The sequence below is a fragment of the Hippoglossus stenolepis genome, chromosome 15 (genome assembly GCF_022539355.2).
Source record: "Hippoglossus stenolepis isolate QCI-W04-F060 chromosome 15, HSTE1.2, whole genome shotgun sequence".
NCBI classification, from domain to species: domain Eukaryota; kingdom Metazoa; phylum Chordata; class Actinopteri; order Pleuronectiformes; family Pleuronectidae; genus Hippoglossus; species Hippoglossus stenolepis.
In genome coordinates this window covers 5,535,439-5,543,023 of record NC_061497.1, presented here as the reverse complement: position 1 = coordinate 5,543,023, position 7,585 = coordinate 5,535,439, and positions in this window count along the sequence as shown.

Here is a 7,585-nt window from a genome sequence, read left to right as displayed (position 1 = left end):
ATGCAGAAGTGCAGCACAGCACGACAGGGTGGCAGAGCAGTCAGCTGCCAGTACTGAGATCGGGGAGTTGTCTCAGACACCACCTACACTACTAATCGACCAGAGCAATGATAAGATTTCACATGTTTACTGTGCAAATCAAAGTTTTTAAAGTTTTTGAGTGAAGTGAGTGATCCACTGTCATCGTTTCAGTTAAAACAGGGAATGAGAAGCTGCATTAAAAATCTAGGTAAGCAACATTAAACAAAAACAACTGAACGGATTTCCACGAAACCTAGGGGCAGGATGGGACATGGCCCAAGGAAGAATACATTACATTTGTGTGCAGATCCATACCAGGGTGCGTGAGATAGGGTGTTTTCAGCAATTTCACTGATTTTCCAGGAAAGATTTATGGATCTCGATGTAAAGAAAAAGAATCAGGCATTTTTCAGGGACTGATATTTATGAGTGTGTGCAATTTGGTGCAGATCAAAATAAAAATCTGGATGTGATGAATTCAAATGCGGTTCCATAAGGGGACTGTTGGGAATTGAAGGAGATTTGCACTCTACTCAGTCTAAAGAAGAGAAAAGAAAGTTCTCTTCGACAGAAAGCTGAGTTTACTCAAAGCAGGGAGTGCTGTGTCAGGAACGACTACAGATGCTGGACTCATTGCGCAGTAACCGACAAACACAAAGTAGTAAACAAAGTAGATGCAACAATAAAAGTGTGTAAAAAAGTGAATATTGAAATAAAAGTGCTGAAAAACCAGACTTAAAACTACTAAACCTTTGTGCAGGGAAGTTATGGCTCCAGAGGGGGGGGCAAAGGAAGGTGATCCTGGGGCAAGAGGAAGACAAGCAGGGTTAGTGATGAACAGGCAGACATACACGAAAAAAGAACTAGAATGGGACTAGGTAGAGCGCACTTCCCCGAGGGATTAAATTCCCTTATATTCAATCAAGCTACCCCAAATTGTACAGAGTCATAGATTTCAGTTCCCTAAATATGTCTGATTTTGTTCAGCAAGATCAAAGATTTATTACCTGAGAAATAGGTGGAAATGTAAAAAAAAAAAGGTTCTTGATCTGCCATATTGTCCAGGTCGGAGCCAAATTTTAATGGGGTCTTTTTTGGCCCGTGTTCCATCTTACCACCAAGTTTCATGGAAATCTGGTCGATAGATTTTGCATAGTCCTGCTGTCAAACAAACAAATGGACAGGGGCAAAAAACATAACCTCCTTGACGAGGAGTTGTGGCAAGATTTGGCCGAAGCACAGCACCAGTTCCATTCTAGCAGGGAAGCGGTGAACAGACTGGTGGTTGCTGCAGCAGGTGAGTAGCTGAGACCCAGTGATGAAGTCATTGTTGGGGAGGAGCAGGAACTGATGGTGACGCCCAGCCAGCCACACACACTGAGGGGAAAACCAGCAAAATGAGGACAGCGGAAAAACACACATTCCATCCTGGCAGCCGGGCAGCGGACCAGATATCAAGCTAGGACCTCATAATCCCAACGTATTGTTCAGTCTGCATTATGTCCTCTGTAGCTTCCCTTTGTCAAGTCTGAGAAAACACCTGATGATGTCATAATTTGTGTACTTCTGAAACGTCATGAGTCGCAGCCCAAGCACCATTCAAATCGGCAACATCTGCATTAAAAGACCACAAATATTCTTGTTCTGCCTGTTTAATCAAGGAGAGACAAGTGTGTACTTGGAGTAGAGACAGAGAAGGATACACTGCACATCAAACAACAACAGTTGGGGTTGTGTGTGTGTATATATATGTATTCTTATTGTATTGCTTGAGTTTCTCTCTGTCGCTTTAAATGGTTATGGTCTGTAGCGCTTCTCTAGTCTTGATGACCACTCAAAGCTCTTTACAGTACAGTTGTTGCATTCACCCATTCACACACACATTCATACATCAAGACCAATGAGACAAATTGTGATTTGTGAATATGGGCTATACAAATAAAATTTGATTGATTGATGATCTATGGGCAGCACTTTTTCTAGGGGTCAATTCAGGGTTCAGTATCTTCCCAATGACACTTCAGCATGCAGATGGGGAAACACTGGGATCAAACCGCCGACCTTCTGGTTAGAGGATGGCCGCGCTCTACCCCCTCAGTAACAGCCGTCCCCTTTATAGTTGCATTGTGGCTGTTATTGTTTAAGAACCAAATAAAGTGCTACTTATAAAAACAACATAGTGGGGATTTTGTGCAAATGAGCTATAATTTTGATCCTTTAACAACGTTTGAGTCACAAAATTTGTGGGGGTTTTTGTGTGTGTTCTAATGCTTATTATAATGTTTTCGTTCCAACATTTTCAACAGTCAGGTCATCTCAGGCTGGACGGGGCCAGTCAACAGTCATTTTCATCCTGGGCAGTTTTATCTGCTTCATCTCAGCCGGTCCCTTTGGAAATCGATGGTAGCTCTGATGTCTCATTTTGAACATATGAGTTCATTTCTATTGGAAAACACATCATGGTCTCTGTGTTAATATTTGTTGCTGCCACATTGGTTTGTCTGAGGTGAAGGTTCATGTTTTCACTGGACTGTTAAACGCTCCATTGTGGAGCTACATCTCACAGTGAGTGTGGTGGAAAATGCTGAGGCAGCTAGTTTGAGCCGCAGTTAATTTTGTTACAGGGCAGCTGTAATGAAGTTAAGGGGGCTCACCTGAGCTGGTGAAGTCAGTAAAGAACTCTGGTGTCCTGACTGTAAATATTGAGCTCACTGCATCTTCACAGCCTTTGGAGTAGTACAAACCTGGTGTATTCTGTAGTGAGGAAGGCCAATGGGCTTTTACCAGGCAAGTGTGTTAACGGGATAGTTCAGATCAAATGAAAATCCACTCATTATCTACTCACCACTATGTCGATGGAGGGGTGGGTGTCCACAAAACACTTTAGGAGTCTCAGGGGGAAACAGAGTAGCAGCAGAATCGAATACAATTGAAGTCAATGGTGACCACTTCTTCAAACGTAAAAAACAACAGAAAAAACATACAATGCCTCCATACTGCTCGTGTGGTGTCGTCCAAGTGTGAGTAAATAACGAGTGAATTTTCATTTTTCGATTAACTATCCCTTTAAGTCTGTCTCTGCAGCTCGACGCTCTTCCTCTACACATGTCTCATTCAAGTCCCCAACTTTAAGGAAGTGCACTGCTGTATCACAGAAAAACACTGCCCCTCTGAGACCGTCCAATATGGAACCAAATTTTGAAACAAAGACAAACTTACATTTTTATGTCATCATTAGGAAACAAGAATATACATGAAATATTTACTATTGTGGGCCCAGGGACAGGCAGCAGTCTGTAGGACATCAGGTGAAGGTTGAACAACCTGAGGCAAGTACAAGATTTGCTTAACAAACGATGGCGTGCAGGGATGGACGCCAGATGCAAATGAGGTTGAGATAATAGAGACTAAGTGCGGTTTCTGTGCGTGACACACACATGTTAGTGTGAGAATCATGGCTGCTGCTAAGAAGGTAAAAAAATCCATTGGACTTTATCTTTTAGAATTAAAAAAAAAAGGGTGGTCGTGGGTGGAACAGTAGTTCACACTGCCACCTCACAGCAAGAGGGTTCTTGGTTTGAATCCCGGTTTGGCAGAGTCTGGAGTTTGCATGATCTCCCTGTGTCTGTGTGGATTTTTTCTGGGTACTGAATGGATGGATGGATGGATGAATGGATGAATGGATGAATAGATGGATGGATGACTGAATGAATTATTGAATTAATGAATCAATGAATGGATGAATGGATGAATGGGCGAATGACCGAATTAGTAAATGACTGAATAAATAGATGGATCGATGGATGAATGAATGGATGGATGGATGAAAGGATAAAGGGATGAATGAATGACAAACTGAATGAATGAATGAATGAATGGATAGATGGATGGATCTGTTATGAAGAGAACTATAGCTAACAGAGTGAATCCAAAGGGTCATTTTCTTTCTGAAATGTCCTTTTAGTGAGTATTTTTGGCCTTTCCATGTTTAATGTGGACTCAAGCTCATTGTTCCTCTGTTGTTCTGTTATCACCAACCAGCATGAGCATGAGATTAGAAGTGTTTCGCACAGAAAAGCTATGGAGACACATTAGGCTCTAATTTAGCTTTAGAGTTATCAGACTTAAATTAAAATGGTAATGAGCAAGTGCAGTGGTTTTATGATATGATTGGTCCTCAGAAGAGGCAAAGCTATTGATGAAAAACTGTTTTAGAAGCAGCCTCCTTGGCCCAAGGCCACCTTTGCAAGCAGGCATAAATTATCCATATGAAAAAAACAGGCTGAAGTGCTTTTGATGTGATGGTGAAACAGTACAGTGTAGAGGGAAGAGATCACTTGAAAGATGTTTGGATGTGTTCAAAGGAAGTTCACTATAAAGACGAGCTGAAAGGAAGTCCCCCCCGTCTGGGCTCCTTGTTCCTGGACTCCATTACACCATGTGTAATGGAACATGTTTTTAGTTTATGTGCAGGCTCTCACACAGGTGGACGAGACACCCGACTCCTTCATGTTGTGATAAAGCAGCTGCTTCTGACAGACAGCCAGAGAGCTGCTCGCTATATTGTGAGGGCAATTACTCTCCCTCTCTTTGAGCCTCCTTTACTCTCTGAGCAGCAAAAGGTGACAACTTGGAAAAGGGAAATCCCAAAGACACCATCACCCGGACTGATTTTTCCTTTCACTTCTTTAATGATCTATTTTCCAGAGTCATTCCTGCTGACACTGATATTTCCTACAATTTTCAGCTATTACAGTAACAACAATTATTTAAGACCTTTTCCTTTGGTCGTCTGTAAACAAAAAGGTTTCCTTCTTATGTAGCAAAAACCAGATCTTGCTCTCTTTTTTTTTTTTCAAACACATGCTCATCAACACAGGCTCTGCTGCTCCAATAATAGAGATTGTCATTAACTATTAACCAGCTCCTTCTCATTTATGCTGAGGCTTCTTTGTCCGTCAAGGTCATTTGGGGAGAAAGGATACCAAGCCAGGAGGGCTTTATAAAAACCAGGGAATTAAAATCTCATCTTTCGTGGCCGTGTCTCCGCTGGACTGTCGACATTCAACCCGAATGAGTTCTAGTACAGTGAACACTTAAGAATATCACATTGTGCAGTGGGGCTACGGGTTAATGATAGAGTTACAAGTAGACCACTGCGGCACATTGCTGTGCACCAAAGTGTGACTGAATGTGGGGCAGGATGTGGAGCGAGTGTGGCATGAGTCGCAGCACGCTGCTTTGTCAGGTTTTTAATTGGTTTATATTTCATGGAGAGAAGATCCACTGTATGTGCAGATTGTACACATCTGTGACCTTTCCTCTAAACCAAGGGCACCTGAGCCAAAATAAGTTGATGCAGGCACTGAGTGACACACTTCTCATCCTGACGTGGGCTCCAACTTGTGCATGTGTGGTTTTTATTCTATACAAGGCAAGGTCACTGCTGATGTGGACAGCTCGTTAATTTAATTAGACTAATGGTTGGAACTATAATAAAACAAAGGTTCTTGTTGTCTTGTGCTTTGAATCACTTATTTGACTGCAGTCCCACTGCCATAATGCGCTTCTATGTCCCTGAGAGGAGGAATTAGGTAGATGAGTGTTTAAATTTGGTTCTGTGTGTGTGTGTGTGTGTGTGTGTGTGTGTGTGTGTGTGTGTGTGTGTGTGTGTGTGTGTGTGTGTGTGTGTGTGTGTGTGTGTGAGAATCCAAATTGTGTAACAGTTACGACCTTGCAGAACAATTCTCCTCTGCATAATGTCCTCTGTTTTTACCCACAATCCCTTCCTCTCCCCATCCCTCTGTCTAATCTATCACTTTAATAAACCCCAGTCTGTGGGCTTGTGGACTGAGTAGTGTCCTGTCAATCCCTGGAGCTCAGCTGAAAAAGCTTTGTCCCTGCAGGAAGCAGATCTCCAACAGAACCTTTACCCCTAATGCATCTGTTTTGGATTCATGAGAAGCACAGCGTGCATGTGCAAAGCAGAAGTTGTTGCAGTTGCAGTGTTGCAGGAAGTATTTAGTTTAGATTGCATACTTCCATGAGTAGTAATACTGCAATGTCAACATAGTGTCATATATAATGGGTTTATAGGCATTAGCTGGCCAAAGTCTTTTTCTCTTTTATAACCTGCAGAAATCTTCTGTTGAAAATTATTTCTGCCTGTAACTAAAACAGTCGTCCAGAGAGAATATTTGAATGTGTCTTTAATTTAAATGTTCTAAATATTAGCATCTGTGTCTTGAAGCAAGACTTAAAATGATTCCACAAAACTTTTCCCCTTCAATATGAAAATCAATATCACTACATTTTAGTAACAATTTATAATCATTTTGTATCAAAAAATGTTCTGTTAATATGCAAGTAATATGCAATAAGTCCAAAACTTGGAGCAAAAAGTACCACACCTACCTCTGAAATGTAGTGTAGTAGAAGTATAAAGTAGAATATAAGCACCTCAAAATATACTGTGTTCTTCACTTTGCACCTCTGTATTAAATGTGTAATATCAGAGATGCCATATGAACTTTTCTTCACACACATATTTATTACCGATTAAGTATTTAACTGAATAAGATCCTTTGGTCTGTGAATAAGTAGAGCCACATGTGGAAGCTTAGTAACAGAGATCCAATTCAACACCAAAGCTGCAGGATCAGTGAGATTAGTGTTTTCCATTACTGACGGTATAAAATGAAAATGATGTTTGTAGAACACTAACAAAGGTGAAAAGAAGAAAGGAAGACAAAGGCAGAGAGAAAAGAGAGAGGTGGTATGACACAAAACAACAGAGGAGTAGAAGAGAGAGAGAGAGAGAGAGAGAGAGAGAGATGAGGGAGAAACCGTGCTCTCCTTCAGGCGTACAGGTTGGTGGGTTCACCTGGCGTGGGCAGCGGCGTCTGCAGCGTGGAGACACACATCGGGGACTAATGGAGGCTTCATGATTCTGTACCAGCGTTTCGGGCTTCTCTCAGCGGATGACAGCCTCCTACAAGCGGTGGCATCATAACAAGCCGGCCTCCTCTGTCACAGACGAGCAGCGAAGAGAGGGCGAGCTGATGGCACTGTGTCCCAAAGATATTTCTCACTTGATCTTTGCCACGAGCCTTGCAACGTTTTCCAGCAGAAAGGAGGCAGCATAATATACAAACTCAGCTCTGAATGGCACTTGTTTGGAAAAACAAAGGGTGAAGCCACTGACAGCAACTGACGGCCCACTTGATTTTGAAGAGTACCTGATTTCTTGTGGAGTCGTGTTTACTCTGGGGCAGGAGAAGAGGTCAACTCACTGAAGGAGTCTGAGGATGGTTGTGCTGATAAGATAAGAACATAAAAAACAAACATTAATCTTTCTGACAAGTCCTCCACCCTTAACGAGACCTTCATTGTCATGGTAACAGTAATAAACATGTGGTTATAGCTTATGGAACAGTTTGGTTCGGCTCAGTTTAGTCACAAAAACTACTTGGTCAATTTAAGGGAAAATGGTGGTTTGGCTTAAAATGAGGACCTTGATCGTGGTTACAGCAATAAACACAGCTATCCATCAAACTGTGCGTCA